This window comes from Mastomys coucha, unplaced genomic scaffold (assembly GCF_008632895.1).
Source record: "Mastomys coucha isolate ucsf_1 unplaced genomic scaffold, UCSF_Mcou_1 pScaffold5, whole genome shotgun sequence".
Classification (NCBI taxonomy): Eukaryota; Metazoa; Chordata; class Mammalia; order Rodentia; family Muridae; genus Mastomys; species Mastomys coucha.
In genome coordinates, this window is record NW_022196911.1 from 85,488,252 (window position 1) to 85,508,700 (window position 20,449).

At 44.2% G+C, this 20,449-nt stretch overlaps 1 protein-coding gene across 6 annotated transcripts in view; it reads right to left on the minus strand.

Moving 5' to 3' along the window:
* Ankfn1 (ankyrin repeat and fibronectin type III domain containing 1) overlaps positions 1-20,449 on the minus strand; it is a 407,382-nt gene that overhangs the window by 184,108 nt on the left and 202,825 nt on the right. Inside the window, exon 1 of one of the 6 annotated variants that reach the window (XM_031350943.1) lies at positions 4,540-4,668. The exons of the other annotated variants lie outside the window; for them this stretch is intronic. The gene's annotated coding sequence lies outside the window, so the exon portion shown is untranslated. Of the gene's footprint in view, positions 1-4,539; positions 4,669-20,449 lie in introns of those variants that run through there. 6 annotated transcript variants of the gene reach the window in all.

Here is a 20,449-nt window from a genome sequence, read left to right on the forward strand (position 1 = left end):
GCTCTTAAGAAAATTGAATTCATGGATTTGAAACACCTCTTCAGGCCCTGATTTGTATCATTAAGAGAATTCCACCTAATGTTTGAAGAAGAATTAATACCAATCACCAGTCTGTCTAAGGCTCTTCAAACACAGAAGAGGATGAGGCACATCCTAATTTATTTTGTGAACCCTTGAGAATGAAACAAGACAAAATATTGAGAGAGTAAGAGCAAGGGAGGGAAGGAGGGAGGGAGGAGAGGGAAAGGGAAAGCAAGAGAGAGAAAGAGAGGGAGAGAGAGGGAGAGAGAGGGAGAGAGAGGGAGAGAGAGGGAGAGAGAGAGAGAGAGAGAGAGAGAGAGAGAGAGAGAGAGAGAGAGAGAGAGAGAGAGAGAGAGAGAGAGAGAGAGAGAGAGAGAGAGCATTGTACACCAATATCTCTCCTAAGGGTAGATGCAAAAGTCATCTGACTAAATGGTAGCAATGCTGGGGCTGCATGCACAAGACTCAGACAAGGTCAAGCCAGCTAAGGCTTGAATGGGGTAGGGGCTCACCCCTACTGAGAAGCCAGTGACAGCTAATGACAACTGGGAGAGAGAGAGCCACTTTTTTTTCAGAGATTCTGAGCAAGAGAAGCTATCTGTGCTCCAGTAGATGGTCTCATGCCCATGCACAAAAACTAAACACTACATGGATTCAGTAGTCATTGAGTTGAGGAGACAAACAGACAGACAGAGAGACAGAAGATAAAGAAAGGCCATGATGTTGAGATGCTAAAAGGGAACAGTGGTGGGAAGATAGGAGGAATTAGAAGAGAGGGAATGAGGGTAGCTTGGATCCAAGCACATTATATGCGTATGTGAATATTAGCTAAAACATTTAATAAAAAGATTAGCAAAGTGAATTCACTAACATATAGAAAGAATTACACACTGCTTGCTACTGAAAACCAATATTATCTGAACAGAAGGAAGAAGCAACTTCACATGCTTGATTCCTGGAAACAGAATTCAACACTCACTTGGTCCTTCATAAGAGTGGTTCTCAGAAAACTAGCAAAGGGAAGGTCTTCAGACTGATAAAGCACACAGATTCAAACTCACAGCTAACAGAAATAGCAAGTGTCAGGAGACTGAAGGCATTCCCCTATGATCAGGAATCTGTCCTCACAGCCCTCATTAGAGTGCTGGGGTGCTAAGCCAGGCAACCCAAACAAGACAACACAATCAAATTCAATTCTCCCCAAGTTAGCATATTCTGTATTTCCTATCAAAATCCTAGTAGGTTTTTGTTGTTGTTTTTAATGTAGAAAAATTTTCTATGATGCAAAAAGAAAGGCAAACAAGATAGAATTGCTAGGTAACTTCAAGAGAGGGAAATGAAGTGGGAGGGGCCAGTCAGTCTATTCAAGTTCAAGACTCAGCATGTGTCTTCGTCCTGTTTCTGTTGCTGTGATAAAATACTCCAACAAAAAGCAATCATTAAGAGAATTAAAAGGTGTATTAGGATTGCAATCCCAGGTTACAGTTTATCATTGTGGGAAAGGTAAGGCAAGATTTTTGAGCAGGCAGTCATATTCAGAGCCAAGAGAGAGTTAATGCATGAGTGTTTAACATTCTGTTTGGTTTCTTTACCCATACAAGGTCCAGTACCCATACCCAGGATAGGATGCCGTTCATCTATAAGATTGTGGGATTGACAGAGATAGACACAGAGACTGACAGAGCAGGACAGAGAATCCAGAAATTAACCCATACAAAGGTGTTTGGATCACGGCACAGACGGGAATGCTACGTACTGGAGGAAAGAGAGCACTTCATGTGGTGTGGCTATGGGCAGAGATCCAGGAGCAAAGCATTGGAGTGGGCAGAGGGCTCAGATGGGGTAAAATGCCTGCTCTACAAGCATGAAACCCTGAGTTGAGCACCAAGGACCTACATAAAAAGCTGGATATGGCTAGGCATGGTAGTATATGACTTTAATCCCAGCACTTGGAGGCAGAGGCAGGAGGATCTCTATGAATTTGAAACCAAGCTGGACTATATTGTGAGTGTGGGATAGCCAGGACTACACAGAGAGATCCAGTCTCAAAAAACAAACAAACAAAGAAACAGAAAAAACAAAAAACAAACAAAAGCTGACTGTGACAGTGATGGTTTATAATTGAATTATAATTCCAGCACCAGGGAGGCAGAGATAGGTGGATTGCCAGGGGCTGGAATGGCTAGCAAGTGTAGCCAAGTCCATGGGCTCCAGGGTCAATGAGAGACCCTGTCACAGAGAATAAATTGGGGGACAATAAATACCTAGCATTGACCTTTGACCTATACACACACACACACACACACACACACACACACACACACACAGCGCAAGGTGGAAACAAACAGGAATCACCAGTCAAAAACCAAAGCCTCCAGCCTCAGATCTTACAAAACCATTTGGTCAAGATGTATTATGAACGTAAATGTCAAATTCTTAACACATCCAGACAACAACATAGGATCAAATCTCTGGGATGTCACAGTAGACAGAGCTCTAGGACTTAATGTCACATCACATCAAGAAAGAAGCATGTTGATAAACTTCCTTGTATAGGTGGCCTTCTGTTTTGTTGACAGACTCTGTAAGAAAGAGCGAGAAGACGCCAAGTTGCGGAGTAGGGAGAGATTTTTTCAAACCATGTGTCTGATTGAAAACAAGTGTGTAGAGTGTTTAAAGAATTCTTAAAACCCAGTAGTAAAAACCCAAACAACCCAGTAAGAAGTAAGCAAATGACATGAGGAGAGAGGTAGATTACTGGAGAGACTGTATATCAGAGAGTACTCTGGGGACACTAAGACTATGCCAGCTTAGAGAGGTACCACACCACCCTGTGCTGAGGGGTGGGTAGATTTTGTGTTGTTGGCTGGGAGGAAAGCTACCAGTTCACTGCTGTCTAGCCAGGACTTTGTTTAGTGCTTTACACACACACACACACACACACACACACACACACACACACACACACACACACACACACAGTTGGGGAGGGAACAAGGAAGGGGTGCATGGATGGATGGAGGGAGGCAGGGGGAGGGAAGGACGGATGGAAGAAGAGAAAGAGAGTATGTGTTTGTTGAATGCAATATTGCATACAGGATCACTTTTTAAAACTCAGCCAACAAAACTGTGTCTGAGTTGGACTGTAACGATTGTATTTCAAGACTAATGGAATCATTGGCTCTCAGAGTTCCTCTACCTATAAAGACCAAGAGGAAAGATAACATTTGTTGCCTGATAATTTGGCTACTACTTACCTAAAATTCAACCCTGTAAGAGGCCAAGGAGAAAGGGGTTGTGGGGCAGGGGCAGTGTCACAGCATTGGTTGTATATGACTAGTTATTTATTAGTAAAACCTAATAAGTCTATTGCTTGTTAATAAGGGTGCACTAATTTAGGGATAAGCAAGACATACATTACTGTAATGGCTCCCCAGTTATCAAAAGTTGAAATCAATTGAACTGCTTAATAAGTTTAACTAAACCTTTATAGTAGAATAGGATGCAGTTGAAAGAGCCTGAGCCCATTATGAGGTGAAATAAGCCAGAAAAAGAAATACAATATATTTTCTTTCATTTGTGGTATCTACCTATCTATCTCCCTATGGATGGCTTGAAATCAGAGGTGGGACTGAGAAGAAGAAATGAATCAACAGGAGGGGAAAGAGGTTTGATCAAAGTAAATTATATACCTGCATGAAAATGTCACATTATTTTGTACAATGAACATATGTTAATAGGTTTTTAGGGAGAAAACAACAGGGGGTGGTCTGTTCTGGGTTTAGTAGCTCACACCAGAAATCTCAGTACTTGGGACTCTGTGTAGCAGGAAGGTCTGGAGTCTGAGGCCAGCCAGGTGGGGCTACATGGAGAAACCCGGATGCAGAAGAAAGAAGGCGGGGTTGGTAGGTACAGAAGGCTGCTCCAGGCAAGTGTTCAAAACCCATGCTTAAAACCAGTTCTCATGTGTGTGTCCAATGAGTCTAGACATTTCTAGATTTGATAATTTAGACAATAAATTGAAATACAGTCTCTACACTAATAATGTGGTTGCCTTGAGAGAGGGTGAGTTTGTGACACTGGAACTGTATTTCTACCTGTTTGAGCAGGTTCTTATCAGTGTCAGTAATTATTGCAATGAGCAGATATGTCCTTCTAGAGGAAGACTTTGGGGTTCAACTACACTTGAATTCTAGAACTTCTATCAACTAAGCAAATGGATTGTTTCAGTAAGCAATGTTAGGAGCCTCTGCTTCCTCATGTTTGGCACACTTGATACACAGTAAATCTCTGGGAGTTAGTTTAGGTAATATATGATCCAGGGCCTTGCTTTGCATAGTGAATTTACACATGGCAGTGCTGAGAGCCCTGGAGAGTGGCAGATTTTAAGCTACTCCACTTGTCTGTCTTGAGGATTTTTTTTTTGGTGGTGCCGAGAACGCACACATACTAGGCAAGTGCTACAACATGAACCAAACCACCAGCCCACCTGTGACTTATCCATGAAATTTGGTATACCTATGGACTCTGGAGTTTTCCAGGTTGACTTCTTTCTGTCATCCAAGATCTTTGCAGCCCTGGGACCTTGGTTTGGTGTTTGTGTTCTGTAGACAGCTTCCCTGTAGACAGTTTCCTAATTCGATGATTAGTCTACATCCAGCCATTCAGGGATGAGTTTTGCTGTCCTGTCTCTGCCATGAGCTAACCTCGGTGGTAGAGAGAAGCCCTGCAGAGAGCCCAGCATCCTCATCATCTAAGAATCCCAGCATGAAAAAAATTAGAACAGAGGCTCAAGGGTGTCCTTAGCTTAGATCACTGATTTACAACTTGGAGAGATGAATATCCAAATGGATTTTTGGTTTCCCTGTCTGAGAAAGCCTGAGCTCAGGCTATATTCTGTTACAGTCTGATGGTGCCATGTAGTTAAAATAGGATAGAATGAGCCAGTTGAATAGTTTTAGAACATTTCAGATTAAATTTAGCCATTATGATCAATTGGTCCCACACTATTTATGTCTACACTGTGAGAGTTGATGACCATTAATGTCCAGTCTGAACTGCTGCCAGAAAGGGAATAAACCAGAGTAGAGCCCCAGAGGATGCAGACAAGGTGATATGGCTAACAGCACAGATATGATATGGGGTCAAACAATTCCAGACATCCTCTTGGACGTCTGAGAGGCAGCATCATCCCTTGGGGACAGTTCTCCCCGCACTGTGGACATACAGGGTATTATGGGAACCACCGTTGGAGGAACAGTATCCTTTCAGAGTTCTATGAGATCATTGCTTATGGCTTTCAAGACAGGTATGCCAGCTCTTTAGCACTATCTCTCCCTCCCTTCCTCCCTCTCCTTCCTCCCTCTCCCTCTCCCTCTCCCTCTCCCTCTCTCTCTCCCTCTCTCTCTCTCAAGGGAGGATACAGAAAACTAGATAAGAAAACAGCAATTCTGGGGCTAGGGTGGTGAGATAACTCAGTTGGTGAGGTGCTGCTGTCTAAGCATTAGAACTGGGTTCAGTTTCCAGGAGGGGAAGTTGAACCACCTAGGTGTAGTTGCACATGCGTCTAACCCCCACCCCCACCCCACTGGTCACGCACTGGTCACGTGGGGCTAAGGAGGATTTCTCCGAGGCTTGCTGGCCAGACTAATGAGAGACCTTGTCTCAAAAGGCAAGGTGGATGCCTCCTGAGGAACACCATGTGCACATGCACGCGCACCTCCACACACATGGACACGCATGAGTATTTTTTAAAAAAGGAAACAGTGACTGTATTTTGAAATCAGTGGTCACAATTAAGTTATAATACCTGTGGACATGGATTTCCGAAGCCGGGCTTGGGATTCTAGATTCTAAGGCACAAGGAGCTAGCTTCTCCGTATGGAGTTATAGACGGGAGAAGAGCTGGTCTGATGAGAGTCTGTTACTATCTGGGAAGTCTGTTTCAGCACGTTGCTGCACCTGGTGGTGAGGACTCTTGTCTTCGGTACTGCCAGCCAGCGGGACACATCATTACCTCAAATGCTCTGCTCCTTGCACTTTTGTGTCTGACCCATTTATACTGACCTTGAGACTTTCATTTTCTTTCTTTCTTTCTTTTTTTTAAATGCAATTTCCTGTGTCTCAGGGAAGGGAGAAAGGTTAAAAAATATCATTATAAAGGCTCCAAAGATTTGGGGGGGGGGACATCAAATTGCTCTGCAAAACCATTTTTATGAGTTAAGTGTAAAGGAAACAGAAACATACGGGTTAAATTTCCTTAAAATACACATGGGCTTAAAAATTAAGGGGGAAAGAAGGACTTGGCAATGTGGGTTTCGAGCTTTGCCAAACCCCAACTCCTGAGGAATAACTTGAGATGCTTGACAAACCCAAAAAGCATCTGGGTTTGCCCCGTACCCTCCTCAGGCGACATCTAGAGCCCCCGAATGATCAGAACCTGTGTGACCGAAATATGCTAATTTACAAACTCCTGCTCTGATTTTTTCAAATTACCCTAAACGTTCCCTAGGTATAAAATTTCTCCCTAAAGGTCCCCAGCCTCCTCAGGTTTTCTCGTGGTGAGGCAAAATATAAAAAAATAAAAATCACGGATCAGTGTTCTAATTTGATTTTTATGGGTGAAAATTCGGCGTGTGATGTGATCTAACCTGGAGGGTCCCTGGAAGCTTTCTGGAGACTGAAAACATTTCCCGGTGAGCATCCCATACCTGCTGCAAGAATGACTGAACTTGCGAGTTTGTGTTGTGTAATGGATTTGTGGGAGTCAATACAGACTCCTCAGTGTTCATGGAAAGTTCAGAAGGGTCTCTGTGGGCTTCCTTAATTACGTGCATCTGTTCACTCATTCCATAAGCAAGCTTGTGGAGATGCTCTGATCCATTCACATCTAAGGAGAGTAAGGAGGCGTGTAGAGGGCCATGGGCAGAGGAAGGACATGCACTGTCTCTCTTTGTCAGGTACCCCACCAGCTGCTCTGTGCTCCATCTTCCCCAGAGTTTACTACAGCTCTAAGAAGTTGGCACCATGGTATCTTCCTTTGGCAGATGTGGAAGGATGCAGTGTGTGGGGAGTGACTTGTAAATTGCTGAATGTTGGACAGCAAAGCAGACCTAGGATTCAAGGTCAAGTTTGATGTTAAAGATATCTAGATGCTGTCTTCAAGAACTTTCAAGTTGGGCTGAAGATGTACTTCAGTTGGTAGAGTGCTTCCCTGGTGTGCAGAAAGAAGTTCTGGGGTCTATATTCATTACAGTATAAAACTAGGTGTGGTGATTCAAATTGTAACCCAGGCACATGGGAGTTAGAGCAATTAAGAGTTCCCAGCCACAGATATCTCCACCTCTATCAATATCTCTAATCTATACCATATCTACTATCTATCTATCTATCTATCTATCTATCTATCTATCTATCTATCTATCTATCTTCCTCTATCTCTGTCTCTGTCTCTATCTCTATCTCTATCAATATCTCTATCTCTATCTCTATCTATCTCTACCTCTATCTCTATCTCTATCTCTATCTCTATCTCTATCTCTATCTCTATCTTTATATTTCACCTATGGATTCAAGGCCAGGCTGGAATATATAAAACCCTGTTTTGTTTTATTTTTTTAAACAAAAACAACAACAACAAAATCCTCTTAAAATCTCGACAAATAAAGATATATTCAAGTGTAAATGTAATAAACAGAGAAACATACGTCCTAAACACTCAGAGTCAGGATTCCTGTCTGCCGAGGTCAGGATATGGTGGCTTAGGGTTAGGATTTGAGGCTGAATCAAAACCTAAACAACAGTGAAAAGCCAGTGTCCTTCTCGAGGGGAAGAGCATTTGATAGGATAGTGGGGTGCTGGGATAGGGATGCATAAAAGACAGAAGTCCTCAGAATGTTAGGAGACACAGCCAAGGATACAGGGAGATTTTACCAAAAGCACAGTTGACTCAGGCAAAGCAGTGATGTACCTCAGCTACAGCAAAAAGAAAGGGAATATTCTGGATGCCTATGAGATGGGAAGAGAGGGGTTGGGGAGATGGATTAGTAAAGTACCTGCTGTAATATGAGGCCCGGAGTTCAGGTGTGAGGAGACAGTCTACAGCCCTATCCTTGGGGAAACAGAAAAAGAAAGATGCCTCAAACTTACAAGTCAGCCAGTCTAGCTGGTCAGTCCTGGGTTTAGTGAGAGACCTGTCTGAAAAGATGAGGTAGAAGGACACATAAGAGGATGCCTGCAGTTGACCTCTATTCCCCACGCCATCCTCATTTCGGCTCCAAATGAGAGCCCCCTGCACCATAAATATCTTGGAGTGTTGAGAGATCCCTGAGATGAGAAAGGTACCTTTCTGACCAACATGTTCTCTACCCACATCAACTGCCTCTCTGGTACTATCCTTTCCAAGCTGGGAGGGTCAACAGTCTATGGCGTTGTTACAGAGATGGGGTAATTTTGGTTCCATGTGATAGCCAAATGATTTGCTGATTTTAGCACCTAACCTCTTGTATAAAGGCCAATGTACCCTGTCTGCTTACTTTGTAAATGAACCCTGGAAAGAAGGGTCAATTTGTTAAAAATACTCCAAATGGTTGTGGTAAAGAAAACAAAAATCTACCCAAACAAAATGTAAATTGTTCGTGAAAATAAAAGCAGATGCTAAAACTGTTCTTAATGTGTGAACATGCACTAACCTCTAACTGTATACACAAGGAAATACTGTGCTTTACAAAGAACTGACTATGGGCAGTTTTAAAATGCCATGTATAAATAAAGCAGGGCCTTGAAGACAGGAGAGTGGCAACGTCAGTCATTAAGCGGAGGAGCCAAAAGGACTGGTCCTTCTCAGGTCCCATAGGGAGGCCATAGGAATAAGAGATTAAAGACTTTTGAAGGTGTACAAATAGCTGAGAGACATAATAGTGTGTGGCAGAAACACAGAATTATGTTTCAATTTGCTCTGGTGCAATAACAAAATAGATCTATTTTAAAAGAATTAGAATTTGCCAAAGAAGCAGCAGAATCCCTCTATGACCTGATCACAGAAAGATCCACTTCCCCTTGCAGGTCTCATGCCCTCTTGAGGGTCCATTATCAATCCAGTTTAAGATGGCAAATGTAAAAATTCAGACTGGCACAGTGTATGGTGCTCATTACCCAACCCTGAGAACCTAAGTTTGGATCCCCCAGAACCATATGAAGTTGGATGTGGTGATGCCTGTGTATAATTTCTAGCTACTCTATGGTGGGATGGGGGATGGAGACAGGAGGGTCTCTGGATGGTTATGCATCAGCTGGCCTGGTGTTTGCAGTGACAGACAGCAAGAGGACTGGTTTCAACAAGGTGGGAATTGATGGTTAACCTCTGATCCTCACATGTGTGCTGTGGCATGCACAAGTCTATACTCATAGACCGGATCATCCACACATGGATTTTTTTTAAAAGAGAGTTTGGAAGCTATGTCTGGGCTCATGGATAAAAAAAAAAACAACTTTTAAATGACTGCAAAGTATTTTCTATAATGCTCTAACTGTATACAGACATATTCCTACTGCTCTAGGCTCATCCACAGAACTTGTGACTTGGAAGAAGATCTTTGGTGGGGCCTAAGAAGTAGCATTTCTTCAAAGTACCATGGTGATGTGGCTGGTGGCTCAGGGGTCATAGGTAGAAGTCATAGCTCTGGGAGGTTTAGGGTTTTGCTCTTAATATCATTGTAGAAGCATTTTCGCATTAAAAGCATTTCTAAGTACAGCTGTATTAATATGCATTAATCATATTAATGGAGGCCAGTGTGTATTTCTATATCTGAGAGGGTGAGTACTAATCAAATCCATCAACTCCACACACTGGACCACCCTCTTCCTCATTCTGTATTTTACTTTTAGGTTAACTTTTATAGCTTTCATATATGAGAGAGAACATCCTATACTTATACTTTTCAAATGGATGGATAATGTTTTATTCCATGAACTGCCAGCCATTTCTGTATTGCTGAGTGGGGCTTTTTTCCTCTACTAATTAGTTAATAGAAGGATGCTACGTGTCTTTACAGAACAATCCTGGGAGCAGTGAGGTGGCCACTAGCCTTGATATAGAAGCACTCTGGATGTGTGTGTGAGTGAGGCACTCTCTTGGGTCTAAGGCTTAGAACACCAAAGCTCTCTATCTCCCAGTAGGAAGGGTCCTGAGCTACCCTGTAGGCAAGCAGCAGGATCCCAGTGAGCGTGGAGATGTAGAATCTCTCTTGTGAGTGACATCCCTAAGAGATCAGGGGATGGTTTTAAAACACATGGAGAGAACCAAGTGTCCTAGAGATTGCTGTTCTAGTGTGTGGCCAGCTTGTTCCACTATGCCCATGTTTACAGAGATATTTAAGCTCTTGGGGAGCAGAGTGGTATTGTAGGATGCTCTAAGTCTCTCCTGTCTTTTGGCCAAGCTCAGAGGTGAGCAAGAGAAACAGTGAAGAGAAACTACCAAGGCCTCCCAAACAGCGGTTTCCACCCTCAACAACTGCCAGCCTTGTAGATTTGCCAAACACAGCCTCAGAGGTCTGGTTGGAAGCTCCTCTCTGATGGATAGTGCTATCAGAATGAGGAATGAGGAAGACTGTAGTCACCACAGAGCTTCAGAGACCAGTGATGACAAGTGCCCTCCACCTTCACCCTATATCTGTGCCCTAGGGATGATCTGTTTATCAGTCACGGTCTTACACTGATCCCAAGGACAATTCCAAAGAGATCCAAGGAGGCTGACGTTCATGAGGAGGAACTTGTAGATGTGGGGACTGTTTACTGCAAGTGAACTGAGTTCAGTGGGAGCAAGAAACTGCCCAAGAGCTGCTTAGACAATGACAGTCATAAGCCTGCTCCATGTGCACGGCCCACTTCCGTCCCTGCTTCAGCCCAGAGAGCTTGTCACTGTTACTGTATTTCACCAAGGGAAAAAGCAGAGGGGGCTGGGAGGCCAACCACCTGCCCAGGCACTTGGATGGCATGTGATAGACTAGAAATGGGTGTGATTTCAGCTATCTAACTTCAAAGTGCACACTTGTCCCCAACACTCTAATCAGCTTCTTTAAAAAAAAAAAAAAAATCTGGTTGCAGACTGGGGATATGGCTCAGTTGGTGGTGTGATTGCCTAGCGTGCACACAGCCCTGGATATGATCCCTATGGTAACCACATAAACTGTGTAGTGTCAAATGCCTATAATCCCACCAGTGGGGATGTGCAGGCTGTAGGATCAAATGCTCAAGGTCCTCTCTGGCTATATAGAGAGTTTTGAGAGTGGCTTGAGCTACATGAGATACAACCTCAGTGGGGAAAAAAAAAAAGTTGTCAATTTTGTATGATTATCTGGGTCACCTTAAGCCAAAAGGGGCAAAATATTGGGTTTTCTCTTCTTTTAAGATTTATTCCGTTGTGTAAATGAACCACAGTTTTTTGTATCTATTCTTCAGCTGAGGGGCATCTGGGTTGTTTCCAGCTTCTGAATATTACAAATAAGGCTGCAATGAGCATAGTGAAGCATGTATCCTTGTAGTATGGTGGAACATCTTAGCTATTAAAAATGAGGACATCATGAATTTTGTAGGCAAATGAATGGCAGTAGAAAATATCCTAAGTGAGATAACCCAGACCCAAAAGGACCTGCATGGTATGTACTCACTCACAGGAACCTGGCATGACTGTCCTCTGAGAGGCTCTAACAGCAGCTGACTGAGACAGAAGCAGATACTTACAGTCAACCATTGAACTGAATTCAGGGACCCCTAGGGTTAAATTAGGGGAGGGATTGAAGAAGCTAGGAGGAGGGTGACCCCATAGGAAGGCCAGCAGTCTCAACTAACCTAGACCCCTGGGAGCTCCCAGAGACTGAGCTACCAACCAGGCAGCATACATGTGCTGGTCCAAGGCTCCAGCACATATATAGCAGAGGACTGCCTCATCTGGCCTTACTAGGAGAAGATGCACCTAATCCTTTAGAGATTTGAGGCCCCAGGGAAGAGGGATCCCCAATGGGGGGAGGGGGAACACCTTCTTGGAGGCAAGGGGGAGGGGGAATGGGGTGAGGAACTATGGGGGAGGGGATTGGCAGGGGGCAATGGCTGGGATGTAAATAAGTAAAATAATCAATTAACAAAAAGAAAAAGGAATATTTACTTATTTTACTTATATGAGTACATAGCAGTTCTACCCAGACACACCAGAAGCAGGCATTGGATCCCATTACAGATGGTTGTGAGCCACTGTGGGGTGTTGGGAATTGAACTCAGGACCTCTGGAAGAACAGTCAGTGTTCTCAACTACTGAGCCATCTCCATAGCCCCTTCTTTTCTTTTCTAAATCTTATTTTAAGCCCTGATTTTCTGGCTACCTACTCACTCCCATGGTACTCATGCCACGGGGAACAGGTGTATCAAAAAATTTCACACACATACACACCCCACACCATTATGATTTGGATGATTCTCCCCACCCCCACACACATACCATGGTCAACACTGATAAACATATAGCACTCAGCACAACAGCAAAAGGTGGGCCCTTCAAAAGGTGACTTGGACATGAGGGACATATTTCCATGAATGGAGCAATGCCATTCACTTGGGATTTGATGGGTCATAAGACGGTCACATGGCTTTCCACCCCCAGCTCCAACTCTCTCTTCCATCCTTTCTCCCTTTCTTTCCCTACCTTCTGCCTCTTCCCTGTGTGTTGCTTTTAGCCACAGAATGATTCGGCAAGAAGGCCAGAGCTCACCAGCCTCTAGAAATACACACAGGTGTCTCTGTATTCTTTTTATAGGATGATGGGACCCAAATTCCTTGTTATAGGAAAGTAGAGCCATCACTTGCAGGGGAAGGATCTGGAGGACTTGTTCAAATGCAAGTCACTAGGCCTACCTCAGAGTGTCTGCTTTCAGAGGTCCAGGTGGGAACCCATGGACTTGTTTCCCTAGTGACCCAGTGATGCTGATTGACGCTAGTGATGCTGATAATGCTGGTCTTGGAAATACCTTTGACAACAGCCAGCATAGAGGATGGACAGGCCAGAGTAGACAGACCCTTGGAGAAAGCAGCCTTAGACCCCATGCTTTATAGAAAATGGCCTTTCTTCCGTGTCACACCACCACCTTTACTTGGTGATATGAACAGAGAAAAGCGTCAACCGCAGAATTAGATTTACTTTCATCTGTGTCTTCTCCATCATAACAGAGCATCTAATGACAACGGTCCTGGAGCCTCCAGGGTGTTCATTGACAAATCACAGTGAGAGAGCACCAGGGTTTTCCCACAGGTTTGCTTGATACAGTCCCTTCTTTATCAGTAGTGGGACAAGATATTGGCTTCTGTAATGTAATGTTGGACTTGGACATGGACAAAAGCCCAGCCAATTTTCTGGAGCTGTCTCAAGAACTAGATTTTCTCCCCTGCCTCTAGAAGGTCATGATGTCCTATCTCAGTGACATTATTTCCTCATCTTTACCCACTGAAGTGTGCCTGGAGATGTCTCCCAGGCCAGACAGCTCCAGCCCTTGCTCTGTATACAGTTTCTGAAAGTTCCTAAGGCTATCAGAGTCGTGGGAGTTCAGAATTGGTAATATTTCCATCCAATTTAATAGGCTGAGTTTTGTGGCAGACAGATTGTGGTGTTTCTGCCAGACATGGGCTGTCCCCGAATGACACAGTCATAAATAAGCAGATCGGCCTCTCCTTCAACTTCTCATCTTGAGCGATTTTGCTAATGTGAGACAACATATAAAACGCTGTGCTTGAGCCATGCACTTTCTGCCACCAAACTATCACATTCCAAAACTTCTACCGTTTCTGCCCAGGAGGACAGAAGCCAACCAAATTCCCAACACTAACATTCCAAGAGTGAACCAGACTCAGTCAATGTCTGTTCTCTGCTTTGATAAACTAACTTCCTTGGCAGAGTATGATGACTGGTATGGCCCACAGCCTAAGAATCTGGGTTGGCTTCTGCTCATCCTGTCTCTATCTTACTCAGGGTATGGTGTCTGGCACACAGTCCCGAGGACTTGGTGTTTGGTTTCCTGTGGCCATGATGAATTTTCTTGATTATCTGCTTCTAGAAGATTATAGAGCCGAACAGGGCTGACCCAGAAGCCACGCCAGTGTTTGGCTTGGGGAAGGCCTTATTTGTTTTCTTTTGTAGCTATTTTATCTGGTTAGCTTATAGAAAAATGAGTGTTTGATCCTTGAGTATTTAAGACCTTGTGGTAGGGGAGGTGTTTGACAGTTCTTTAATCAGGGTGGAAAATAGAGCCCAGAATTGAACAAAAAGATAACAAGTAGAGAGAAACTGCCAATCATATAAACTACCTGAAGGAAGGTTTCATGTCTGGTATAGTAAAAAAAAAAAGGTGAGAAGATGTTGCATCCTCCTCGTCCAGCAAGAAAGACACAACTACACGAGCTCTTCCTTTGCAGTTTATTCCAGGACCCTTTTACAATGCTTCTCCCTCCTGCTCTCTCCTGCCTGCTTCTCCTCCTGCTCTAATCTTATGCGTTCTGCCTCCTGCCTCTCTGGAGCTTACTTAAGCTCCGTCTCCTGGCCCACCCTCTGCTGTTGAGTACTCCCAAGCTTAGCCAATCCCAATGGGCCATGTAGCAAAAGCAGATAGATCACCAGATGTAGAAGCAACCAATAGCAGTAGCTTAGCCAAATAAGGGCTTCGTTTACGAGGCCTCTCAATCGGGGCTCTGCTCTCCACAAGAAGATCCTTCAAAATGGCCCCAAGGGGAGGGACAGAGGCTGTGAGAGTCTGTGAGATGGGCTGAGGCCCAGTTTTTGTACTCCAGAAGAGCTCACAGCTCAACCAATTAGTTGACACTTCTTTAGTTTTTCATCAACAAGTATTTATTGAACTCTTCATGTGTGCCAGAGAGTTTGTCTTGGTCATCAGCTCCCAGAGTGGAAGAAGGTGATAGGTCAGAGGTCTCCTGCATAGAACTTGCCATCCTTGCTGACTTCAGATTTCACTCAGAACCCTGAGACCATTGTTGCTCATCTCATTGCTCCTAAATGAGCACTGCTTGGAGCCTCCTTCTGTATTGACTTGAGCCCAGCCAGCCTCTCATGGTTTTGTCCTGACCTATCCCAATGTCTGTAGAAGAACAACGCAGAATAACTTGGGAGCCCTATCTCCTGCTGAGAGCTTTCCCTTCTCCTAAAACAAGTTTGCACACATGCACTCTCACAGATACACACATCCAGAAAGTTGTTGGAGGGTGGATAGTTCAACCAGTAAAGCACTTGCAGTGCAGCTATGAGGACTGAGTTTGATCTCTGGAACCCATGGCTTTTGTTTTTGTTGTTTGTTTGTTTGTTTAAATGTTGGGCATGGCATGTACTTGTAATTCTAGTGCCAGGGAGACAGAAACAGTTGGATCCTTGGGGTTCACTGTTAGCCAGCCTAGGCCATTTGGTGATTTCCAGGCCAATGAAAGATCCTATTTCAAAACAAAACAAAACAAAACAAACAACCACAACAAAACAGTAGATAGTATCTGAGGAACTACGCTCAAGGTTATTATACAGCCTCACACCAAATATCTGTTTGCTCACTCACACACAAGGACTCCTAGTGTCCATGTGTGCGCGCGCGCGCGCGCACACACACACACACACACACACCCATATCAGTGTGCTGCGTGGTATGTGACACAACAAATTAAAAAGAGGGTGGGAGAGAGTTTGTCATCTGCCTAACAGAATGCCTACCATATAAAAGGTCCTTCAGAATTAAAAGAAAGCATGACTCAGTGAATTAATTATAAAGTACTAGGCTTAAAGTTTCAGTGTTTGTCTTTGCATACCATGCATCTGAGACAGCCTGTGACCTGTATGGGAGATGTGAATTGTGTGGTTTCTACTAGAATAGATGGATAGATGAAAACCATTTTTATGTAAATTGATGCTAAATAAGTGTGGTTTGAACAAATGAATGAATGAATGGATGAACACACAAGTGAATGGCTGTGCAAACTAAGGGTAGAGGCGGCACTGAATTCAATTATTTTTCCTCAACTAGCTAGGCATTGCGATTGCTCTGTGAAGCGAGGACGTATGATTGCTTTCCATCTCTGAGTAGCTCTTTCCTACTGTTGACTCAGCAGCCCGGCAGCGTGCCTTCATCCTGCGGTCTTTTCTCACACTCTGGGGTTAGCTAGGTGAGATGACACGGTTGTCTTTTTCATAAACCAAACTCCACTTTGCTTTGCTTGGTCTGCTTTGCAGTTGCTTAAGGGAACATGGATGCTAACCAGAAATGGTTGCAGATGCTAACAGGGAAACTGGTTTGGTAATAGAGAGAAAGTTCTGGAACAAATCAACAACACATACTGATGCTTGTATGTTGGTCCTCCTAAGGCCACCTGGAGATCCATCACACTCAGAGGCAGAGTGGACATCAATTTCTCTCCTGAGCTGTTTCTTCTTGGGTCTGGTGCATGCTTGGTAGAACTAGTTTGTTTGCTCCGAGCATAGCCTGGAGCATCTCAGAACCATACTCTGAAGAGGAGACCACATTTCTCCCCCTGATGGCATCACCCTTGGCCCCTGGGAGGCAGCTTCATTTAAGATGCTACAGGATCAAGAGAACCGAAGTCTGGTTTGTTTTTTCTCCTGCCATTGTTAAATCTTCAACTTCTGAGTCAGCTTGGCTCCATTCCCCAGGAAACCAAATGTGACTTTGTCCTGGGAGGAATTTGACTCAGCCTGGGTCTCTTTGGAAGGCACTGACAACTCCATGCCAGCAAAGAGAAGGAACACCGGGGAGGTAGGAGCCACGCCCATTACTTAGTAAAGAAGGTTCTTTTTATTTATTTTTTCACCAACATACCCCTTCTGAGATGCCACCTGATTGGCTCCCATACTCCACTGAAATGAGAACCAAAGCCTGGCAGCGACTCTAAGAGCTGTAAGGAATGTTTACAAAGGTAGGGAGACTTGCATGGAGGCCGAGTCTTCTTCTTAAGTCAATTAGCTCTCGTTTCTTTGTCACACTGGGGTCTCTAGCCAATTAATTTCCAAAGCAAGTATTTGGCCATGAAAGGACACTTTGGAGAAATGGATGAGCAAGTTAAAGAACATTCAAGATGTGCCTCTGGACAGAGTAGCAACAGCCGCCTGCCTTCCTTCCTTCCTTGCTGCAGAAAGACTCCTGAAGAGCTCTGCGTGGGCTCTTGGGAAGAGCCAGTAGCATATTGGGTGGCCTAGCCATCTGCTGGGTCTGTTAGGAGATTCCAAGCCCTGTAGCAAAGAACTTTAGATCAAGCTGAGTAAGAGGCAAATGTTACCCAAGGCCACGGTTGCAGACACTGAGCTAGGATGAGGGCCAGTGCAGCCAGACAAAGCAGGAATGGTATCCTTAAGTACCTAAATATGTTTTGATTATACACTTGGACACCAGAATGTGGGTTCTGTAATGTGGGGTAAGGAACACATATATCCTCATCTATTACCTTGATCTACATTGACCTGCCCTACTTGGACTTGACTGGTTACTCTGAGCAACCATTTTTTAATCTTCTGTGTTCCTTCCAATGAACAGTGTGAGGGTGTATGTCGTTAAAGTAGAACATTCCCTGTGTTCAATCACTGGGTTCTACCAGTACTCAAGAACCTTTCGTTGTTAAGAGGGTCTGGAGAAGGTTCTAAGGAGACATGAGTACCAACCAATGACACTTAGATTCCTGAAATAATCCACCACCCTTCTCCTATGGAGCTTTGAGATGCAGGCTGCTATTGCACCCTGGGAACGAGTGACTAAGAGTGAAAGGCCAGGATTGGAGTTGTTGTCTGTCAATAAGGACCTGGAGGTACTTGAATCCACATATATTAATCTGATGTTTTCCAAGCATGAGAGTCACCCTGCCCAGCCTGAGCCTGGAGACAGGCACTCATGAAAGCCTGCCGTACTGTCATTAATTTTCAGAGGAGGGGAGGAAGTGAGACCAGACGCCATTCAGAGAGTAATTCCGATATCAGCTCTTCTACAAATCTCCAAAGCAATAGAAACTGAGGTGAGAGAGGTCATTAGGAAGCATTGTTGAGTGACTAATGAGGCTAGTTGCCATCTTCTCAAGCTGCCTCATGAGTAGAAAATGTCATACCACTGCTTCGAATCATTGAGGCATCCATATTCTCAGCGCCAGACAGAGCCGATGCCTGCTGGGTTCTTCTGTATCCTTGGAGTATTTCATTTAGAGAGGAGGGAATGTGAGGAGAAAGCTGTGGGTTTGGCTGCAGCTCCAGTGTGCCAGTTTAGTATTTTCAAATGTTAAGAAGTGAAAGTAAAACTTGCACCATGTTTGTGCTGCGAAGAGCAAGGTTATGTAGGTATGGAGCTGGTTTTGAAGGCTGGGCTGATGTTTACCTGGGCCTTAGAGAACTTTCAACTGCTATAGCAGAATGCTACATACAGCACCCGTTTTTCTAAAAAATAACTGGAGTAAATAGATTGCAGGATGGCAGAATGATTTCCTCTGAGAATGGTCTATGCTCGCTCCTGTGTGCATGGCTCGCTGGAGAGTGGTGTTGGTGCTAATTCTAGATGGCTCACCCATGACCTTGCCTGGTATCTTACTTGGAAGAAAAGAGTTAAGAGGAAGGAGTTAAGAAGGGAAGAAAGAAAGGGAAGGAGGCAAGGAAGAGGAGTAGCGGAAGAGGGAGATGGTAGATGGAAAAGAAGTGGGAAAGGAGAGCTGAACGGCAGAAAGAAAGAAAAATAAATGAATGACTCAGCCCCATGAGAGGAAGATGTGAGGACTGAGGAGACTGTGCCCCACTCTGTAGCTAATTAACTGTCTACCAAAGCTATCCCCATTGGTCTGCCTTCTCAACTGCAGAGTAGGACCAGCCACACCCACCATACACTCTTCACAGGGGTTGACAGGCCACGGGAGATACTACTTCAGAACTGGCTTCTCCACCTTAGGTATTCAGGCCTTGGCCATTGCAGAGGGTCGCCTCCTCTGTTACTACTGAGGAAGAATGCCACACATCACAACAGGCCAATGTGGGCTTTATGCATCAACACTCAGGATCACAGAGCTATCTATCCAAAGGGGAAAAGGGCCAGCTGCCTTGAAGCTGGCCTCCAGGCGCCAGCAGAGATGGAGTTGCCTCCCTGCCTCTGGCTGCCAAGATATCAACACACCAAGTGGCCGCAGAACAAGTTGGATTTGCTACTAGACGAGCACAGGAAGAATTTATTTGAGATACCTAATATTTCAAGTCTTCCTTGGTTTTCTTAGGGGCAGAACTGCTGTCCCTTTGGCCCCAGAAGCAAATCTGGAGGGCTTAGAGCCTGGTCCTAATGATGCAACAGAAAAAAAAGGACAACTGCTTGTGAACACTTCAAAATGGCTTTTTCTCAGAACCCCTTAGGCAGCCTCTAGGACTCTGGACACAAGATTCTCTTCCAGCCTTGTGGCTTTATTCTCAACAGTGACCAGCATAAGAGATCTTAGATATTGTACCTGCTTTTCAATTAAGAACAAATGCCCAGCAGTCATTGCTCAGGGAACACGATTTCCTTAAAAGCACTGAGAACAAGACACAGGGCTTTTCAGGTCACTCCTCATGGAAACGGAAATGATACAGGTATTTTGAAATGACATTCCGGGGGAAGCTTTGTGAAATCCTGGCAATTGTGCTAACCTTGGCTGTACCTAACCACCTGAAAGGTCATTTGTGGGCAACATGTCCTTTGTGTAACAAACCAAACTTTCCTGTCTCCAGTGAGTCTCTGTGTAGCCAGCTCAAAGATTTATGAGCCTATGTTCCATTCAACAGGGTTGGCCTAGAGGAATTTTAGAATTCATTGTCCAATTTTCAGTTGATATTTTACTATGAGGAAAGACTAAAGATGACACTTTGCATGTAATATGAAGAGCAATCTTTAGACCAAGGCTGGTGAAAAGCTTTCTTCTGGTTGGTACAGCTAGATCATTTTCTACTTCTTGTGTGTGTGTGTGTGTGTGTGTGTGTGTGTGTGTGTGTGTATGTGTGTGTGTGTGCACGTGTGCATGTGTGCATGTGTGTGTGTGTGTGTGTGTGTTTATGCACATATATGTGCACATGTGGAAGTCAGGAATCAGTGTCAGGTTTCTTCCTCAAGAGCTCTCTACCTTATTTTTGAGAGCAAGTCTTTTATAGAACCTAGCACTCATCAATTAGGTCAGACTGCTTAGCCACTGAGTTTTAGGGATCCTCAGGATCCCTATCCCTTCTTGCCATAAGGATTATAGGTAGACACTGCCTTGCCCAGCTTTGTCATGGAGATCCAGATTCAAGTCCTTATGCTTGTGTAGTGATTACTTCATTGACTGAGCCATCTTCCCAGCCACTCCAAGGCTTCTTATGGAAAGCTGATAAATATATTGTATGAGTTGTTAA